This window comes from Cherax quadricarinatus, chromosome 48, assembly GCF_038502225.1.
Source record: "Cherax quadricarinatus isolate ZL_2023a chromosome 48, ASM3850222v1, whole genome shotgun sequence".
NCBI classification, from domain to species: domain Eukaryota; kingdom Metazoa; phylum Arthropoda; class Malacostraca; order Decapoda; family Parastacidae; genus Cherax; species Cherax quadricarinatus.
In genome coordinates this window covers 28,447,234-28,468,853 of record NC_091339.1, presented here as the reverse complement: position 1 = coordinate 28,468,853, position 21,620 = coordinate 28,447,234, and the positions used below count along the sequence as shown (strand labels likewise).

At 45.3% G+C, this 21,620-nt stretch overlaps 1 long non-coding RNA gene across 2 annotated transcripts in view; it reads left to right on the top strand.

The window, feature by feature from the left end:
- The window catches only part of LOC138854078 (uncharacterized), an 85,092-nt gene that overhangs the window by 35,840 nt on the left and 27,632 nt on the right, over positions 1 to 21,620 (top strand). Inside the window, exon 2 of one of the 2 annotated variants that reach the window (XR_011393278.1) lies at positions 17,997 to 18,140. This is a non-coding gene — a long non-coding RNA (uncharacterized lncRNA). Of the gene's footprint in view, positions 1 to 17,996; positions 18,145 to 21,620 lie in introns of both variants that reach the window. The other variant, XR_011393279.1, reaches the window with a different exon arrangement.

The window sequence follows — 21,620 nt, the reverse complement described above, 5'->3', positions numbered from 1 at the left end:
TTGCCAGTCGATTAATGCTGTGGAGGAAAACTTATTTTGGAATTGCAGGATTACCGATGAAATGATAAGGAAATAAGAGCAAACATTTACTTACAGATATCGCCCACACAAAATATCAAATAAATTATGATAGTCTAGTCTACGTTGTCTATGCATAAGTTTACACTGTGATTAATATTCTTTTAGCAAGATTCAGCAAACTCCACCACAATCACTAGCCAGCAATAAAGATCATTATTTATATATGCAAAGGGCAAAACAGCGCCTTGGGAATGGAAAGAGTGACCTCCAGTGGATAGCCACAAACCTCGTCCAGCATCCATGAGAAGCCCAGTGACACGAAGAACATTCTCCTGACAAGGATGCTGAACTGATGACCTGTGTGGGGGTCATTCATGGCAAGAAGAGGTAGAGGCTCGATCCTCCGTCTGAGATGAATAAGGAGAGGAGTAGAAGCGAGTTTTTCCGTACGAGAATTTAAAATATGCGAAAAAGAACCCTACGAGGTAGATAATTCGAGACTGGGTACGTACACACACACACACACACACACACACACACACACACACACACACACACACACACACACACACACCTCCCTCCCTCCTTATCCAACCCTTCTACAATATATAAATATCGTAAGGATCACTTTAGCCTATCATCTAGGGTCTTCAGGGTTCGTTTTCGTCAACAAAAAACTCTACTTAAGAACCCATTTTCTATTGCTTAATACGTTTTCTTTTGCAAACTCTCCGTCTGCAAAAGTTTTCCTCTTGGTTGTTAAGTGAGCTTATTGGGGTCCAGGGGATTTTTTTTGTTCTTCTTTAGGGCAGGTAAGTACCGGTGAGGGGTACACGAAGCTCAGGGGGGTTATGGTAATCTGTGTGTGCACATGGGTGTGTGTACACGTGTGCGCCCACGTGTATTCACCGAGTTGTTTGCGTGGTTCGAGTTTCGGCTCCAACATCAATCTCTTAAAACTCCAGTCGCCGGTATTGTTTCCTGGCCTCGCGGGACCCTAGCATATATATATATATTATATATATATATATATATATATATATATATATATATATATATATATATATATATATATATATATATATATATATATATATATATATATCTCGCGAACAAGCGATAGAAAATGCAGAACAACCACGGGGAGAGTTGAATGATAGCTCTAGGTCATAAGTGTTGCAATCGGCACATCAAGAGCTTGCAGTGTTGCAGATAAGAGATCCAAGCAAATATGGTAACAAGAAACCGCCTTTTAGAGGCGTTCCCTGTGATCGTATTTGCTTGGACCACCACCACCTTTTTTCTGCAACAATGCAAGCTCCTGATGTGTTGATTGCAACACGAATGACCTAGAGCTATCATTCAACTCCCCCGTGGGAGTGAATACACACTCGCTAACCTACTTCTCCTTCCGTTACTCGGTTATTCCACTTTCATCCCGTTTGCTCTTCTTCCTCTTTTCCTTCCATTCTTCCCTCCTAGGAACTTTCCTTCAGGCACCCATCCCTTCATCTTTCCCTTTCTCCATCCCTCCCTCCTTTGCTACTCACTCCCTACTCTCGCCCTCTCTTCACTCCTTTACTACTACTACATCTCTCGTTCCTTTGCTTTGTCATTCTCTCTCTCTCCCTCTCCCCACGCCACTTACACCTCTCCTCACAGCACCAGAAAATAAATTTAGTGTTAGGTTACTTGGTTTTGGCATTACTGTTGGTGTTGGTGGTCCCCCAGGATGGGAGTGGTGGTCCCCCAGGATGGGAGTGGTGGTCCCCCAGGATGGGAGTGGTGGTCCCCCAGGATGGGAGTGGTGGTCCCCCAGGATAAGTAGATCTGAAGTATAAACATCAATAAAGGTAGTACATTTTCTCCCTCATCATCCTCTCTCTCTCTCTCTCTCTCCCCCCTCTCTCTCTCTCCCCCTCTCATCTTCTTGTCCCCTCGGCTCCCTCTCCCTAGTCATCCTCTCTCGCTCCTCCAACATTCTTCAACTTCGGTAATTTTGAAACTCCTTGGGATGAGGAAACAAATGGAGAAAGAGGAGGGGAAGATACTCGTGAAGGAGACACACACACACACACACACACACACACAAAGCCTGAAACAGATTAGAGAGACAAATGACAATTCAGACGTGACATCAGGAAATTCAAAGTCAGGCGCAGACAAGGGGATGGTAAGCAACAACGGAGACATGCCGTACAGGAAGGCCCTATCAGACCCACGTGGGGCCAGGGAAAAGACGACGAGCACACTGAGATCAAACGACAGGTCTGAAGACAATGATGGAAATTCAGAGTCAGGCGCAGACAAGGGGATGGTAAGCAACAACGGAGACATGCCGTACACGAAGGACCTATCAGACCCACGTGGGGCCAGGGAAAAGACGATGAGCACACTAAGATCAAGCGACAGGTCCGAAGAAAATGAAGGTTTGTTATATGCAGAGGTTCTAACAGCCAACTGCAGTAGCACGGGACAGCTGGCCAGGAAAGACAGTCCACTAAGAATAGATGTTTCAGATATGACAGGGACTGAAGGCAAGAACATGTCAATGGAAGGAAACAAAATGCCTCAGAGGAAGCAGATGGAGACTCAGTGGGAGGAGGAAAGGGCGAGGTCAGTTTTTGTGTACGGGCTCCAAGAAGCCAAGGGGGCCAACTTTGAAGAAATAAAACAGGAGGAGAAAAAAATGATTGAAGGCATCATGAAAACAATAGGGGAGGGCAATATGACCCAGGTGACAAATTTTCAGAGAATTGGGTGGTTTGCGAGTGGAAGGATACGGCCTGTCAGAGTAACTTTCAAGGAAGAATCAGTTCGAATCAGGATTCTGCAAGAGAAAGCAAGACTGAGAGACAAAGAGGGGTACCAGAGAGTATACCTCGACCGCGACAGAACACAAGAAGAAAGGACTACACTGAAAGAGAGGGTACAGAGACGCAAGGAGGAACGAGAAGCAATGAAAATGAGCAGGACCCAGACACAGGAGGAAGGGCAAACACACCCCACAGAATCTCCCACCAAAAGACCCCACCCGCGACATTCCCAACGCAACTGAGCAACCTATACTCCAACCCACTCACTGTTCCCTCTGCCACCAACCCCCATATCACAAACCTCACCCCAACAGCTGTCCCTTATGGGCATTCTGACCCCACCCCCATCAACACATACCCCACCTACACCACAGCCCCATATAGGCCCCCACCAAGGCTCTCCCTCCCCCAACCCCAATATACTTGCATGACCACAATGATAGAAAAGAAACTAAAGGTTTGGTACACAAATGCGGATGGAATAATGAATAAACATGAGGAGTGGAATGAAAGAATCAGTGAAAAATCCCCAGACATCATAGCAGTCACAGAAACAAAACTCGCTGAGATAATAACAGACACAATCTTCCCAACAGGATATCAGATCCTGAGGAAAGATAGAAGGAGTAGAGGGGGAGGAGGGGTTGCACTGCTCATAAAACACCAATGGGGATTTGAGGAAATGGAAGGCATGGACATGATTGGAGAAAGAGACTACATTGTAGGTACAATTCAGTCCGGAGAACATAAAGTAGTCATTGGAGTGATGTATAACCCACCACAGAACTGCAGGAGGCCAAGAGAGGAGTACGAAGAAAACAACAGGGTGATGGTGGACACACTGGCTGAGGTGGCAAGAAGAGCTCACTCGAGCAGAGCAAAGTTACTGGTAATGGGCGATTTCAACCACAGGGAGATCGACTGGGAAAACCTGGAGCCACATGGGGGTCCCGAAACATGGAGAGCAAAGATGATGGATGTGGTACTTGAAAACCTCATGCATCAACATGTCAGGGACACAACCAGAGAGAGAGGGGAGGATGAGCCAGCAAGACTGGATCTTGTGTTCACCCTGAGCAGTTCAGACATCGAGGACATCACTTACGAGAGGCCCCTTGGAGCTAGCGATCATGTGGTTCTGAGTTTTGACTATATAGTAGAGTTACAAGTGGAGAAGGTAACAGGAACTGAAGGGGACAGGCCAAACTATAAAAGGGGGGACTACACAGGTATGAGAAACTTCCTGCAGGAGGTTCAGTGGGACAGAGAAATGGTAGGAAAATCAGTAAACGAGATGATGGAATATGTGGCAACAAAGTGCAAGGAGGCAGAGGAAAGTTTTGTTCCCAAGGGAAACAGAAATAATAGGAAGACCAAGACGAGTCCTTGGTTTACCCGAAGGTGTAGGGAGGCAAAAGCTAAGTGCAACAGAGAATGGAAAAGGTACAGGAGGCATAGGACCCAGGAAAACAAGGAGATTAGTAGAAGAGCCAGAAACGAGTATGCGCAGATAAGGAGGGAGGCCCAGAGACAGTATGAAAACGACATAGCATCGAAAGTCAAATCTGACCCGAAACTGCTGTATAGCCACATTAGGAAGAAGACAACAGTCAAGGACCAGGTGATAAGGCTGAGGAAAGAAGGCCCCTCAAGGAAGGCTCCTTGACGCTGGTGAGGGGCTCTTGATCTAGGGAATTGGATCTGTGCTCCAGTTCCCTGAATTAAGCCTGAATGCCTTCCATCCCCCCATAGGCGCTGTATAATCCTACGGGTTTAGTGCTTCCCCCTTGATTATAATAATAATAATGAGGAAAGAAGGTGGGGAACTCACAAGAAACGATCAAGAGGTATGTGAGGAGCTCAACACGAGATTTAAGGAAGTATTTACAGTAGAGACAGGAAGGACTCTGGGGGGACAGACCAGATGGGGACACCAACAAGGAATACACCAACAAGTGTTGGACGACATACATACAGATGAGGAGGAGGTGAAGAAACTGCTAAGGGACATCGATACCTCAAAGGCAATGGGACCGGACAACATCTCTCCATGGGTCCTTAGAGAGGGAGCAGATATGTTGTGCGTACCACTTACCACAATCTTCAACACATCCCTGGAAACTGGGCAACTACCTGAGGTATGGAAGACAGCAAATGTAGTTCCCATTTTCAAAAAAGGAGACAGAAAAGAGGCACTAAACTATAGACCTGTGTCATTGACGTGTATAGTATGCAAAATTATGGAGAAGATTATCAGGAGGAGAGTGGTGGAGCACCTGGAACGGAACAGGAGTATAAATGCCAACCAGCACGGATTCACGGAAGGCAAATCCTGTGTCACAAACCTTCTGGAGTTTTATGATAAAATAACAGAAGTAAGACAAGAGAGAGAGGGGTGGGTTGATTGCATCTTCTTGGACTGCAAGAAGGCCTTTGACACAGTTCCTCACAAGAGATTAGTGCAGAAGCTAGAGCATCAGGCGCATATAACAGGAAGGGCACTGCAATGGATCAGAGAATACCTGACAGGGAGGCAACAACGAGTCATGGTACGTAATGATGTATCACAGTGGGCACCTGTGACGAGCGGGGTCCCACAGGGGTCGGTCCTAGGACCAGTGCTATTTTTGGTATATGTGAACGACATGACGGAAGGGTTAGACTCAGAAGTGTCCCTGTTTGCAGATGATGTGAAGTTAATGAGGAGAATTAAATCTGATGAGGACCAGGCAGGACTTCAAAGAGACCTGGACAGACTGGACACCTGGTCCAGCAAATGGCTTCTCGAATTTAATCCTGCCAAATGCAAAGTCATGAAGATAGGGGAAGGGCACAGAAGACCACAGACAGAGTATAGGCTAGGTGGCCAAAGACTGCAAACCTCACTCAAGGAGAAAGATCTTGGGGTGAGTATAACACCGAGCATGTCTCCGGAAGCACACATCAATCAGATAACTGCTGCAGCATATGGGCGCCTGGCAAACCTGAGAACAGCATTCCGACACCTTAGTAAGGAATCATTCAAGACACTGTACACCGTGTATGTCAGGCCCATACTGGAGTATGCAGCACCTGTTTGGAACCCGCACTTGATAAAGCACGTCAAGAAACTAGAGAAAGTACAAAGGTTTGCAACAAGGTTAGTTCCAGAGCTAAGGGGAATGTCCTATGAAGAAAGATTAAGGGAAATCGGCCTGACGACACTGGAGGACAGGAGGGTCAGGGGAGACATGATAACGACATATAAAATACTGCGTGGAATAGACAAGGTGGACAAGGACAGGATGTTCCAGGGAGGGGACACAGAAACAAGAGGCCACAATTGGAAGTTGAAGACACAAATGAGTCAGAGAGATAGTAGGAAGTATTTCTTCAGTCATAGAGTTGTAAGGCAGTGGAATAGCCTAGAAAATGACGTAGTGGAGGCAGGAACCATACACAGTTTTAAGACGAGGTTTGATAAAGCTCATGGAGCGGGGAGAGAGAGGGTCTAGTAGCAACCGGTGAAGAGGCGGGGCCAGGAGCTAGGACTCGACCCCTGCAACCACAAATAGGTGAGTACAAATAGGTGAGTACACACACACACACACACTACACACACGGCCTGGTGTCAAATCGAAATGTGCCTAGGACAAAATGGTAACTAACACACACCTACACACACACCTACACACACAACAGGCCTAGTGTCAAATCGACATGTGCCTAGGACAAAATGGTAACTAACTAACACGCACACACACACACACACACACACACACACACACACACACACACACACACACACACACACACGCACACGCACACGCACACGCGCATTTATTCATGTATATGTACACTGTAAGGAGTGAATTTCTGAGGAGATACACGTAAAGTGAGTATATAAAGTATTAAAGTATACTTGATGTTAGTGTACAGGTGAATTACAGCCTTAATGACTCTCGTGGAGTCAACAGGTTTTAAAACGAAGACATTAACAAATTTAAATGTATGCAGTCAACTGGCTTGAAAACTAGCACATTAACAAACTTAAATACATGTAATTTGCCGAGTTTTTCCAATGACCTCCCTTTATCATTCCGTTTTTCTTGCCTCTGTTCTCCATCCTTCCCTTTTCCCAACCCTCTCAAATTATTAACACTTCAAAGCTAAAATTATCTGGCGACCACGATGTGGGTAGAGAGGTCGAGCAGGGTGACACACTCGCCCTATTCCTCTAATGCACAGTTGTACGAGATTGAGAGATGAATTCAAGGAAAGACGCCTTTCGGACTGGTCCTTAACCGTAGTAGGTTGGCCGGTGTTGTCTCGGCACGGGACTTCTGTACCTGCCAAAGTGCCGTCATCCAGTAACTAGATGCGTAACTCTCTGGTCAGTCTGCCTGTAAGTTTTCGTACAACTGTACAGAAGAGGTCCTCGCCCTTTTCCGACGTGAGCAATAAAAAGTCACAATACCTTATTCCTTTGATATTCCTTAGAGTTTGTATGTTTTTTGTACTTTGGGTGAACTGGATAAGTTTACCCAAAACTCCTGCGTTAGAGAGAAGCCTTATGACGACGTTTCGGCTCTTCCTGGATCATTGTCAATGTGGCTTGACAGTTCTCAAAGATGTTTCGAAATGTGGGTTTTGGAGATTTTTTCTAATTTCTACCAAGCAGCCGATCATTAACGCAGTTGCATTTATCATAACACGTGCCACAACTACCGACCCCCACTGACAGCACGCTGCTGAGAGCAGAGTCCTCAGGGAAAACTGAGTGACCTGAAGAGGATAGAGACGAAAGTGATTCGATTGCTCACGATGCCTTTTATATATCACAAGGTGCCTAACCTTGCCCATGCAAACCTACTTTTTGAGGTATACCCTCTCCTTCGGCAACCAAAAATGCCCCGAATACGATGAACCTCTGTAATCAGTATCTAGGAAAGCACTAAGTCTTAACACTGGAAGATAGCCAATGAATCAAGCAATACTTCCAGGTAAACTGTGGGGAAAGGAGTTTCAAGAGGTATAAATGATGATAATGATTACGATTTATCTTGGGTTGATACACTGCATGGCTTTGATAGGTCTGAGAATAGATGTAGCTGTGGTAGCGGAGGATAAGACACCAGCTCCACACACGGTGTGTTAATATGTACGTATATGCAAAACAACCACGGGGGAAGTTGAATAGTAGCTCTAGGCCTTTCGTGTTGCAATCAACACATCAAGAGCTTGCAGTGATACAGAAAAGAGGTCCAAACAAATACTGTCAGAGAACGTCCTTGTATATGTATATGTATAATATATAAATGTGTGTGTGTGTGTGTGTGTGTGTGTGTGTGTGTGTGTGTGTGTGTGTGTGTGTGTGTAATAAAATATAATTTATTTCACACGCATTTCCATGGTAAAGCACTAAGCCCGTAGGGATCATACGGTGTCTGGTGAGAAGGGGGTAATCACATTCGATCAAAGACGTGAGGCAGCTTAAAATCCCTATATCAAGACCACCAGTATCAAGGCAGCCTCTTTGATAAGTTTGGGTGATGTATCGCCTCATTCCAAAGTCTGGCCATATCAATAGTATTAATGTAAATTCATTTTCTATACAAAATTTTTGCTTAAGCTGACCTCGCCATATTTATTAAAATCTAAAATACGTGCCGTAAATTCATTTAGTTTTTTGTATATTTTATTTAATAAACGGCGTTCGTCTGCACAAGGGTCTTCAGATGCATGATAGAACCGATGAACTGGCTAAGTTAATTACTTGAGAGAGGAAGTAGATTACAATCTTGGCTTGTCAGATAACAGGTTGAGATTAATACGAAAACAACGTGAATTGAACTTAACACTATGGGAGACTGACACCAGTCAGTCCATCTATCATCATTCTATCATCCAGGAGGAGCCACATGTCTATGGTGCAGCCAACTCTTGGATGTCACTACTGCCCGGCTCCGGCTGGGTTACAAGTATCTTTGGCAGGTTAAATCACCACCACCAGATGTAGACCAAACGAAATGTAAACTTTGCCAGATGGACTATTGTAACGCCTTGCGTCATTATGTACTGGAGTGCGATAAAATTAATGAAAAATACCCTGACTTTGCTCACTGTAAAAGGTTCTTGGTCAGAGGAATTAGACCTGTTGGTCTACTTCCTCAAACCGAACCTAATTACCCCCCAATCCCCCGTTCCCTATCCCATCCTCCCCATCCTCCCCCTTTTCCTTTCCTCCTCCTCCTCCCCACCCCTCCCTTTTGCCCTTCCTTTTTTTTTTTTTTTTTTTTTTTTTTTTTTTTTTTTTTTTTTCCACAGGCACGCTAGTTCCTGTGGGAAAGGGTACTGGGGTCCACCCCATTCCGTTGAGGTTCTTGGCGGTGGCGTAGTTTGCCGTGGAATCTGGATTGCCTGGGGATGTCCTGATCCCTCTCCGGTATCCCGGAGGGTGGCTTTGGGTGTCTCTCGGGCGACGGGTGTATCTCTGGAAGCCACCTTTCGGATTCCAGGGGTGGTGGCCGAAGGAGGTATGCTTTGTGGCGGATTTCCGGCCGCCCTCTCTTTTGTCCACCGAGGTAGCTCGGCAGATGTGAGGTTGCTATCCCGGATTGCCGGTTTACTGGCATGATGGGTAGGGTATGGCACGGGTTCCATGCTGCATCTGCGCTACTTGCGGTGCTGAGGTCCTCTTGGGCGCGGAGGGAGATTTCTGGCCCTTTCATTCCTCCTAGGAACTATCCCTCCCTGGTCCCCCCTTTTTTCATTCTTTTTTTTATTTTTATTTTTTTCTTTTTTTTCTTAAAAACAAAAAGAAAGAAGTAACCTAACCATGGCAGCCCTAGTCCATGAACCTTTTCCCCCGGGCCCCTTCTTGATACCGCACCCCGTTCTGACCCCGCCTCATCTTTGGACCACTCTTCGGACACTCCTCATGCCTCTGTACCTCTTGCCAATGCTGTTTCCTCACCCGCTTCAGGTACTGAGGCCTCGACTAACTCCTTCGATTTATCTGACCTTCGCTCTCCTCTGACTATGCTTCCGGCCTCTCCCTCTACGGTGCGGCAATTTTCGAATCGCCGGCCCATTCCACGTCGGACCAACTCTGGTCCCACGCCTAAACGACAACGACAATTACCTGCTGATGATACTTTTCCACCTTCTCGTTCTTCTCAGAAAAGATCGACACGTCCTTCACTACCTTTCCACGCTCAGTTTCAGACTGCACAATGGACTAAATTCATCACTTTACGACCGACTTCCTCTACTGCCTATCTTTCTGACCACAGTATTGGCAAGGCACTCCTATGCCATGTTGGTAAAGATATTTCTTTTCATGCTCTTAAGAGCGGTACGCGCATCGTCACCGTACAGAATGCTACCCAAGCTCATGAGCTTTCTTGTCTTTCCCATATCGATATTGTTCCTGTAACTATTGAAAAGCATCATTCCCTCAATTCTTGTAGTGGTACCGTCATTCTGCCCCATACCATAGTTCAACAAAATTTCCAGACATGTGGCACTGACATTCTTGAACAGCTGGAACTCCAAGATCTCCCAATCCTCAAGGTAGACACTTACGTTCTTCCTGCCCGCGGGCAGAGACGATACCCTAGCAATGCCGTGAACTCCCATCCTCAGTTTATGTAGCAGGACATCGGTTACAAGTTCGAAAGGTGATCCCTACACCGCAACAGTGTAGAAATTGCTGGCGATTTGGCCATCCAGCGAAATATTGCAGATCTGTCGCCGAATGCCCAGTCTGTGGTGCCGATGACCATTCTAATACGTCTTGCAATCGACCTCCCTCTTGCCTTAATTGTCATGAGGCTCACCCTTCGTACTCTCGCCGTTGTCAAGTCTACTTAAACGAGCGGGAAATCCGTTACCTCAAAGAGGCAGAAGGTCTCCCTTATGCCATGGCAGTTTCTCATCTCCGCCTCCAAGGGAGACTACCTCGTGTTTCTTATTCCCGTGTTTCAAAACGTCCCCCCACTTCTGGTATCCCATCTTCTGCACCCACCTCTGTGGTTACCTCTCCCATAGTCACTCCTGTAGCTAATTCTTATGCTGTCCTCGGCTTAGACGTCCCTACTTCAACGTCTCAGTCTGATCTTGCTTCTTCGTGTTCTCTCTCACAAGCCTCAGTAGCGACGAGATCTCGTATGACACCTCCTCCCAATCGTCCCTCTACTTCTCAAAAGTCAAAAAAAGGTCCGTTAACACCTCCTACCCATCTTCCACCTCCTCATTTTTCCTTCCCTGTCTCTGTACCTGGTTCTCCCCCTCTCACTGACTCTGTTACAAGTGTAGAGGTTCACCCTCCTCCTCGTACTGTACCTTCCTCCCCTGTTCCCTCCCAAGTTTCTTCCTCTTCTGCCACCTCCCAGGTTTCTGCCTCTTCTGTCCCCTTCCACGCTTCTCCAGTTCCCTCCACCCTTTCGCTCCCCTCCCCAACCTTGGTACAGTCCATTACAGTTCTAATCTTTACTCATCCTCCCCCTACCATTTCCAATATTGTCTCCCATACGACATCTCTGAATTCTGAAACACTTGAAGCAATCTCTGAATATATTGCAGAGACCAAACCATCAATGGACACTGATCCACCCTCCGCTCCTTCTCTCTCCTCTACTCCATCTGCGCAACTCCTTTCTTCACAGCGCACCGTTCCTTCGCTGCTTGAACGTTTTCCACTGGCTCCACATGTGGACTTTTCTAACCCCTCTAGTCCATAGGAACCCTTACCTGCGGATTTCAGGTATCTTTATCATTGCCAATCATGGCCTATTTACAGTGGAATATACGCAGCCTCAGGGGTAATCGGGGTGAGCTTCAGATGTTACTCTCCCAGTTTTCCCCTGTTGGTGTTTGCTTACAGGAACCAAATTTGCACTCTGCTGTTATCTCTCCCATCTCAGGCTATAATTTATTGTATTCTTCAGATCCTTTTCCTGATGGGACCTTTAATGAAAGTGCCCTTCTTCTACGCACTGATATTCCGTACCATCAGCTATTTGTTTGTACTTCGCTGCATTACACAGCAGCCCGTATCCACTTGCATAGGTGGTATACGCTCTGTTCTTTATATCTCTCTCCTTCTCGGGCATTATCTATTCCGGATATTGCCTTTCTTGTTTCGTCATTACCACCACCGATTCTGTTACTTGGTGATTTTAATGCCCACCATTTCCTCTGGGGGGGGTCTCACTGTGATTCCCGTGGCATTCAGTTAGAGGCTTTTCTTGCCACCCACCCCCTCCATGTTTTAAATACAGGTACTCACACCCATTTTGATCCTCGGACTCACACACACTCTTGCATCGATCTCTGTCTGCTCTTCCTCCACCGCATTAGACTTCACTTGGTCTGTTCTTCCGGACTTCCATGACAGCAATCATTTCCCAATCATTCTTACTTCCCCTTCATATTCACCACATCTTCCCATCCCACGCTGGCAATTTGATCAGGCAAATTGGAACCTTTACTCACACCTAACTGTTTTTAGAGAGGTTCCTTCTTCGTCCTCCATCGATGAGCTTTTACACCTCTTCTCGTCCTCCGTTTTAACCGCAGCTTCTCATTCTATACCCCAAACTTCGGGCAGGCATTCTCAGAAATGCGTGCCTTGGTGGTCTCCTGCTTGTGCTGTGCAGTACGTTTGAAACGTGCTGCATGGGGCAGGTACCGGTATAATAGAACCACAGAGAGACTTCTTGATTTTAAGCAGAAGCATGCGATCGCTCGCCGTGTCATCCGTGACGCTAAACGCACTTGCTGGCGAGATTGTCTCCACCATCACCTCTGCTTCCTCTATAAGCGCAGTCTGGAAAAAAGTACAAAAACTGAGTGGTAAATATTCTGACCCGGCTCCTGTTCTGCAGGTTGCCGGTGTTGATATAGAAAACCCACTAGATGTTGCCAATGAAATTGGCAATCATCTGGTCCGTATTTCTCAGGGACTCCATCTATGTCCCTCATTTCTTTCCTCAAAGTCTGCCAGAGAGTTAGCACCCTTGGACTTTTCTTCTCTCAGAGAACAGTATAATGTGCCTTTTACACTTCAAGAACTGGAGGCAACACTCTCAGCTTGTCGATCATCGGCAGCTGGGCCTGACGACATTCATATTCGTATGCTACAACATTTACATCAGTCAGCCCTTGCAGTCCTATTACGCCTTTACAATCTTATTTGGTCACAAGGAGTTCTTCCACAGCTGTGGAAATCCGCCATTGTTCTCCCTTTCCACAAACCAGGCACTACGGGACATGAAACCTCCCACTATCGTCCCATTGCTCTTACCAGTGCAGTTTGCAAAGTGATGGAACGCCTAGTAAATAGACGTTTAGTGTGGTATTTAGAGAGACACAACAGTCTCTCCACTCGTCAATATGGCTTTCGTAAGGGACATTCTACCATAGACCCCTTACTACGCTTGGATACGTATGTTCGTAATGCCTTTGCGAATAACCACTCAGTTATTGCCATATTTTTTGACCTTGAGAAGGCATATGACACAACTTGGATGTATAATATTTTAGCCCAAGCCCACTCCTTAGGCCTTCGAGGCAATCTACCATCCTTCCTTAAGAACTTTTTAAATGACAGGCATTTCCGTGTTCGGGTTAATAATGTGCTCTCCCCGGACTTTATCCAAGCTGAATGTGTCCCCCAGGGATGTGTTCTGAGCACAACACTTTTTCTCCTTGCTATTAATGATTTGGCCTCTAGTCTTCCATCAAATATTTGGTCATCACTCTATGTTGATGACTTTGCTATTGCCTGTGCAGGCGCTGACTGTCACCTTATTACAGTTTCTCTCCGGCATGCAGTCGACCGTGTTTCCAATTGGGCCACCACACGTGGGTTTAAATTTTCCAGCACTAAAACCCACCAAATTACTTTCACTAGATGCTCTGTCATCTCCGATCATCCTTTGTACCTCTATGGCTCCCGTATCCCTGAACGTGATACAGTCAAGTTTCTGGGCCTCCTCTTTGATCGTAGGTTATCCTGGAAACCTCACATTACCTCTCTGAAGGCAACTTGTCACAGCCGGCTGAACCTTCTTAAAACCCTTGCTCATCTTTCATGGGGAGCTGATCGTCGAACCCTCCTTCGCCTACATTCCACCCTTATCTTATCAAAACTTGATTATGGTGACCAGATCTATTCAGCGGCATCTCCTGCTACTCTCTCTAGCCTTAACCCCATTCATCACCAAGGATTACGTTTATGCCTTGGTGCTTTTCGCTCTTCCCCTGTCGAGAGCCTCTATGCAGAAGCGAACGTTCCATCCTTATCCGATCGCCGTGATGCCCATTGCCTTCGCTACTATGTACGCTCTCATGATCTCCGCAATCCTTCCATTTATAGAATGGTCACTGATATTAGTAGACATTCTTTATTTGTTCGCCGCCCCTGTTTACTCCGTCCCTTCTCTCTTCGCCTTCATTCGCTCTTGTCTTTTCTTCAATTACCATCTTTCTATGTACATGTAGCATCTCACTTTTCCCTACCCCCCTGGGAAGTTCCAGCTGTTCGAGTCTGTTCTTTCTCTCTCCCTTGCTCTAAAGCCCAACTGTCTACGGCCGCTTCCCGCTCTCTTTTTCTTGACCACTTTCACTCTCATTCTCATGCCATTGCTGTGTACACAGATGGCTCTAAGTCTTCTGACGGCGTAGGATTCGCAGCAGTGTTTCCAGACAGCGTCGTACAAGGGCATTTACTATCTTCGGCTAATATTTTTACTGCTGAATTGTATGCCATCCTTACAGCACTTATCCGTATTGCATCTATGCCTGTGTCATCATTTGTGGTTGTCTCAGACTCCCTTAGTGCTTTACAGGCTATACAGAAATTTGATACACCTCACCCCTTAGTTCTCCGTATCCAACTTTGGCTACGCCGCATCTTTACCAAGCATAAAGATATTGTTTTTTGTTGGGTCCCTGGTCATGTTGATGTACAGGGCAATGAACAGGCAGACACTGCTGCGCAGTCAGCAGTACATGACCTACCAGTTTCATGTAGAGGTATTCCATTTACGGACTATTTTGCTGCAATATCTTCCCAACTTCACACCCGTTGGCAACAACGTTGGTCTACTATGCTCGGCAACAAACATCAATTTATTAAACCGAGTATAGGTTACTGGCCGTCTTCTTATCACCAGTGTCGAGGTTGGGAGACTACTCTCTCCCGTCTTCGCATTGGCCATACTCGTCTTACTCATGGATATCTCATGGAGAGGCGCCCTGCTCCTCTCTGTGAGAATTGCCAAGTTCCATTATCAGTCAGCCACATCCTGTTGGACTGCCCACTTTATCAACGAGCACGCAGAATTTACCTCCGTCGTCGTCTTCGCTCTGCTGCTCTCTCTCTACCTTCCCTTCTCGCTGATGGACCCACCTTTCATCCAGACTCTCTCATTGGCTTTTTGACAACAACCGACTTACTTCACAAATTCTGATACCTTCAGCCCTTTCTACTTCAATCTCTTGCTACCCTCTACCCCCGTACTATCCCCTGCCCCGCTGTTTTCTGTAACCTACTGATCATCCCTCCTCCCTTCTGCCATCCAATACCCTCGCTTCCTTCCCTACCTTGCAGCGCTGTATAGCCCTTGTGGCTTAGCGCTTCTTTTTGATTATAATAATAATTTGCTCACTGTAAATAAAGAATTACCACTTTGTGTGTGTGGTGTGCGCGCGAGCGTGCATATGTGCGTGTATGTGACCTAATTAATGTCTGCATAAATAACTCATTACGATTGTGACCAGATATATACATGCAAATAGTTCATTACCATTGTAACTTGTTCATCTATCAAAACTTTGGGGTACAGTCCCTGGACCCACTATGTACCTCTGCAATGCTGAGGTACAGTCCCTGGACCCATTATGTACCTCTGTAATCTTTTAACTACCGCCCACAGGAGGGGTATGACGGGGGGGGGATCATAACGATGATAAACATTAAAAAATATTCATCTACAGTAGAGTGATGATGTAGTCATGTGTTTTAATTTTTATTTATTGTAATTCGATTATTTTTAAAGCATAAAAGACGTGAGCCGGGGAGTGAGAGACGTTCTTGAGAGAGAAAAGACAGAGAACTGCTGGTAGTTCTTCATTCTCACTTGGTAAATTCTTGTTTAGGTACCATTCATACGTTCATTGATTTACAATAGTGTTGCGGGTTGACAGGTGCTATAGGCGCATATACAATACATAGAACATTATGTAAAGTAACACCTTGATTCTCTCTCTCTCTCTCTCTCTCTCTCTCTCTCTCACCTCCCTCTCTTTATAACTTCTGCTCTGCTGACTCCGTCCCAGATGCAGACCCTAAAAGAAAAACTCTGTGACAAACACCGTCGCTGTGTATCCCTAAAGGAACACTCAGGAGCAAATGTCACGGAAAGTAACTACTGCATCCTCAACCCACCCCACCCAGGTCCCTCACTGACCCCTCCAAGCCCCCCACCACCCCCACCCTTCAACAACACCTCTCCACCACCCTTCAACAATACCTCTCCACCACGGTAACACCTCCCACGTACTTCCTCACCACCAGCTCCCTCCTCCCAGCCTCTGACCGATCCTGGGTGTAATCAACACTCTTTACTCCCCACTCCTTGTCCCTTGAAATTATAAGTATATACATTTCAACACGGGTGTCTATATATAAAAATTATATAGAATCCGTGGTTTGGAAATTAGAATATGCGGGGATACTAAAAGTATTATCCAGAGGGCTGAGGAGGGGTTGTTAGGTGGTTCGGACATGTGGAGAGAATGAAGCATAATAGAATGACTTTGAGAGCATATAAACCTGTAGTGGAAGGAAGGCAGGGTAGGGGTCGGCCTAGGAAAAATTGGAGGGAGGGGCGGTAAAGAAGGTTTTGTGTGTGAGGCGCTTGGACTTCCAGCAGGTGTGCGTGAGCGTGTTAGGAGCCAGTGGAGAGGAATGGTTTTTATGACGTGCTGTTGGAGTGTGAGCAAAGTAACATTTATGAAGGGATTCAGGGAAACCGGCAGGCCGGACTTGATTGAGTCCTGGAGATAGGAAGTACAGTGCCGGCACTCTGAAGGAGGTGTGTTGCTGTTGCAAGTTTTTAACCGTAGTGTAGGCGCGCCTCTGGCAAGACAGTGAGGTTTGTGTGTGTGTGTGTGTGTGTGTGTGTGTGTGTGTGTGTGTGTAATATATATATATATATATATATATATATATATATATATATATATATATATATATATATATATATATATATATATATATATATATATATATATATATAATAACGTATATATATAATTATATATATAATATAATATATAATGTATATATATATATATATATATATATATGTATATATAATGTATATATATATGTAATGTATATGTATATATAATGTATATATATATGTAATATATATAATGTATATATATATATATGTATATATAATGTATATATATATGTAATGTATATATATAATGTATATATATATATATATGTATATATAATGTATATATATATGTAATGTATATATATAATGTATATATATATATATATATATATAATATGTATATATAATGTATATATATATGTAATGTATATATATAATATATATATATATATATATATGTATATATAATGTATATATGTAATGTATATATATAATGTATATATATATATATATGTATATAAATATACATTATATATATGCAATAAGATCACAGTAAAAAAAAATTATCACAATAGCGAAATTCCAAGCTCTTTCGTGACTTCAAACATTATCAAGTTCCTTGATGTGAGAAGTCACGAATGCACTTGGAATTTCGCTATTTTTTCACAGTGGATGTTCTGCATATATACATACACAAGACTTTCTCAAATATTCTTCTTCGTGAAAGCTATGCTACTTAGGCAATATATATTAACAGCGCACTGCTGATGTTTCCAGTACTTAAAAAAAAGATATGTGCCCTTTTCAAAAATTAATATTTGTGATGTCTCTGCTGCTGAGGCCTATTATCTGAAAGGCGATTAGAATGCCTCATCAACCGCCTCGTTATTTTTTTTTTTTGCGTGGATTTGTATTTAATTTTGTACATGTGTTTTGTTGTACAAATTTTGTATTTACGTTTTTATATCTTGTTTTCGGACAGTTGATGCTGAGGACATTGATCGTGCAAGTGGCTCAGTTGGTAGCGGCTTCATCTCGCATACTGAAGCATCTCGGTTCTATCCCCCCAGACAAGTGGAACTGTTGGGCACGTTTCCATACACCTGCTGTCCCTCTTCACCTAGCAGTAAGTAGGTACCAGGAGTGCTAGTCATCTCACACATGTTGCCCTTCTTCACCTAGCAGTAAGTAGGTACCAGGGTATTGGTCGATTGGTGTGGGTCGCATCCTGGGGGAGACGACTCAAGAACCTGGTTGGAAATAAGCCAGACTAACCACATGACTTTATTAAAATGGGTTATCCTGGGTTTTTAGCCCTCCAGATTAATAACCCGTATACAATACTGGCGGATGTAGGCCTAAGTCGCTCAATACAGTTCTACCGTAATTAATGCGTGTCGTAAAGCGTGACAAAATGCTAGCAACAACGGGATATTATTCCATTCTATTGTTTTAATTACAAAAAAAAAGTGAACATGTACGAATTGTATAAAATTCTCATACAACATTACTAAAAAAAGTGAAAGAAAACACCCAAAAAAATGATTTAAAAGTATGTTGGAGAGAAAAAAATATTCGCAAAGCAGACGAGCGTTAGGCTTGCTCACTCACTACCATAATACGTTGAACGTAGTATCATTTCCGCTCCTGTAAATTGTTAAACATATTGGAAAATACTTATACATTTTGTCTTGTTCAAGTGGGACGGGTAAGCTTCTGCAATATACTTTTTTTACCCTCAAGAAGTTTCGTATATATACTTTTTTCGTGTGTTTTGCATATAAGGGGTAATGGTGTATATACTGGAGGTGGGTCGAGGGACAACAATGGCACGGAAGGAGAACCAGGGAAAATATACGAGGTTATTCGTTGAAATAATACAACGTAATCTTTAAGCTACGTTGAACCCACAAGCACCCACAGTTTGTGGTTGGAAAACATATAAAACCTCTCTATAAATATCCTTGTTTAATATAATATGCTAATGCTTAGAATCCATTGCAGTTCAGTGAAGATAAAGTCTGGTAAAACCTAAGCACTGCTAGACCAGATCTGTGGCTCATGGCTTTTAAATAACCCCGAATTTAATGTTGCTAGATGTAATTATCGTTATTATTCACAAAAAATGCGCCAGAGCGTCCTTACGGTAAGCTACTTACGACACCAAAAAAAAAAAAATTGTTTTAGGGATTATAACTGGTAAGCGATAGTCATGGCTTCTCACAGTGACTGGAGAATGGGAGGTAATCCCGTTTGATCAAAGGGAAGGTTAATTTCTAGATCCAGTGAAGCTGGCGTATTCGCTAAATTATGACGAGTGTAGCGCTACTGCGCTGGCTACTACACTACTGCTGCTGTGCTAGATGCGCTAGTGCTGCTGCGCTGGCTACTACACTACTTCTGCTGTGCTAGATGCGCTAGTGCTGCTGTGCTAGTTGGTACACTTCGGATTGTGCTGCTGTGCTAGATACGCTAGTGCTGCTTTGCTAGTTGGTACACTAGTGCTGCTATGCTAGATGCGCTAGTGCTGCTGTGCTAGTCACACTAGTGCGGTGATGCTGTGCTAGCTACACTAGTGTGGTGATGCTGTGCTGCCACACCAGCGAAGTGGCGATGCTGTGCTAGCTACCACACTAGTGTGGTGCTGTGCTAGCTGCCACACTAGTGGTGGTGCTGTGCTAGCTGCCACACTAGTGGTGGTGCTGTGCTAGTTGCCACACTAGTGGTGCTGTGCTAGCTGCCACACTAGTGGTGCTGTGCTAGCTGCCACACTAGTGGTGCTGTGCTAGCTGCCACACTAGTGGTGCTGTGCTAGCTGCCACACTAGTGGTGGTGCTGTGCTAGCTGCCACACTAGTGGTGGTGCTGTGCTAGCTGCCACACTAGTGGTGGTGCTGTGCTAGCTGCCACACTAGTGGTGGTGCTGTGCTAGCTGCCACACTAGTGGTGGTGCTGTGCTAGCTGCCACACTAGTGGTGGTGCTGTGCTAGCTGCCACACTAGTGGTGGTGCTGTGCTAGCTGCCACACTAGTGGTGGTGCTGTGCTAGCTGCCACACTAGTGGTGGTGCTGTGCTAGCTGCCACACTAGTGGTGGTGCTGTGCTAGCTGCCACACTAGTGGTGGTGCTGTGCTAGCTGCCACACTAGTGGTGGTGCTGTGCTAGCTGCCACACTAGTGGTGGTGCTGTGCTAGCTGCCACACTAGTGGTGGTGCTGTGCTAGCTGCCACACTAGTGGTGGTGCTGTGCTAGCTGCCACACTAGTGGTGGTGCTGTGCTAGCTGCCACACTAGTGGTGGTGCTGTGCTAGCTGCCACACTAGTGGTGGTGCTGTGCTAGCTGCCACACTAGTGGTGGTGCTGTGCTAGCTGCCACACTAGTGGTGGTGCTGTGCTAGCTGCCACACTAGTGGTGGTGCTGTGCTAGCTGCCACACTAGTGGTGGTGCTGTGCTAGCTGCCACACTAGTGGTGGTGCTGTGCTAGCTGCCTCACTAGTGGTGGTGCTGTGCTAGCTGCCACACTAGTGGTGGTGCTGTGCTAGCTGCCACACTAGTGGTGGTGCTGTGCTAGCTGCCACACTAGTGGTGGTGCTGTGCTAGCTGCCACACTAGTGGTGGTGCTGTGCTAGCTGCCACACTAGTGGTGCTGTGCTAGCTGCCACACTAGTGGTGGTGCTGTGCTAGCTGCCACACTAGTGGTGGTGCTGTACTAGCTGCCACAACTAGCTAGCTACCACGCAAGTATGGTGGTATGTATGTCTGTGGTGGTGCTGTGATAGCTGCCAGCCTAGTTTTTACAGCCGCTGCCCTCACCGCTGTCTCGGTATTTCACCCGAATGCATTTGGGTTTTATTCTCGGGTTTATGAAAGCAAGGACGGCATTACAAAGAGTTTAGGCGGAAATTGTGCGTTAGGAATTGTTGATGTTTGCGGGATGGAGAGAGTTTCCGTAGTTGAGTTTAGAAGCATGGAAAATACTAGTAATAGTAGTCTGCGGGGAACCTAGCCGTTTTTATTTCCCAAGTTTTCGAGAAACTATTTGTGCTTCTGTTTATGTGCAGCAAGAGTTTTAAGGGGGAGAGAGGGATCGGAGAGGGGGGGGGGGGTTAGTAACAGCGGGATCCCTTAATTAATTTAGAGCAGCTGCTGGATACTACACACACGAAAACACGGGGCAAGGAGCTGTGAATCAACCCTCTGTAACCATATATAGGTGAGTGTACACACGCACACCAGACAGACAAAGAAATACACACAGGGTAGACATGTACACACACCATACAGACACATATATACACAAGATACAGACGTACATACACCAGACAGACTTGTCCATAAAACACAGACGTTCAGACGGATCAGGGAGACAAGCTAGATAATTTACCTTTTATTCAAATTCGCAGAAAAGCCCTTAACCACTGTGGGTCATACAGCGCCTGAAGAAATGCGGGGGGAGGGGAAAATCACTGTTAGATTCGGTTCCTTGGATCAAGAGCCCCTTTCCTAGTACCAAGGTGCCTCGTGGCTCGAATGTTAGCGCCTTCGGCTCGCAATGTGGAGGACCTGACTTCTGTCTTTGTACGAGTGTCCTGACACCTGTTGTTCCTG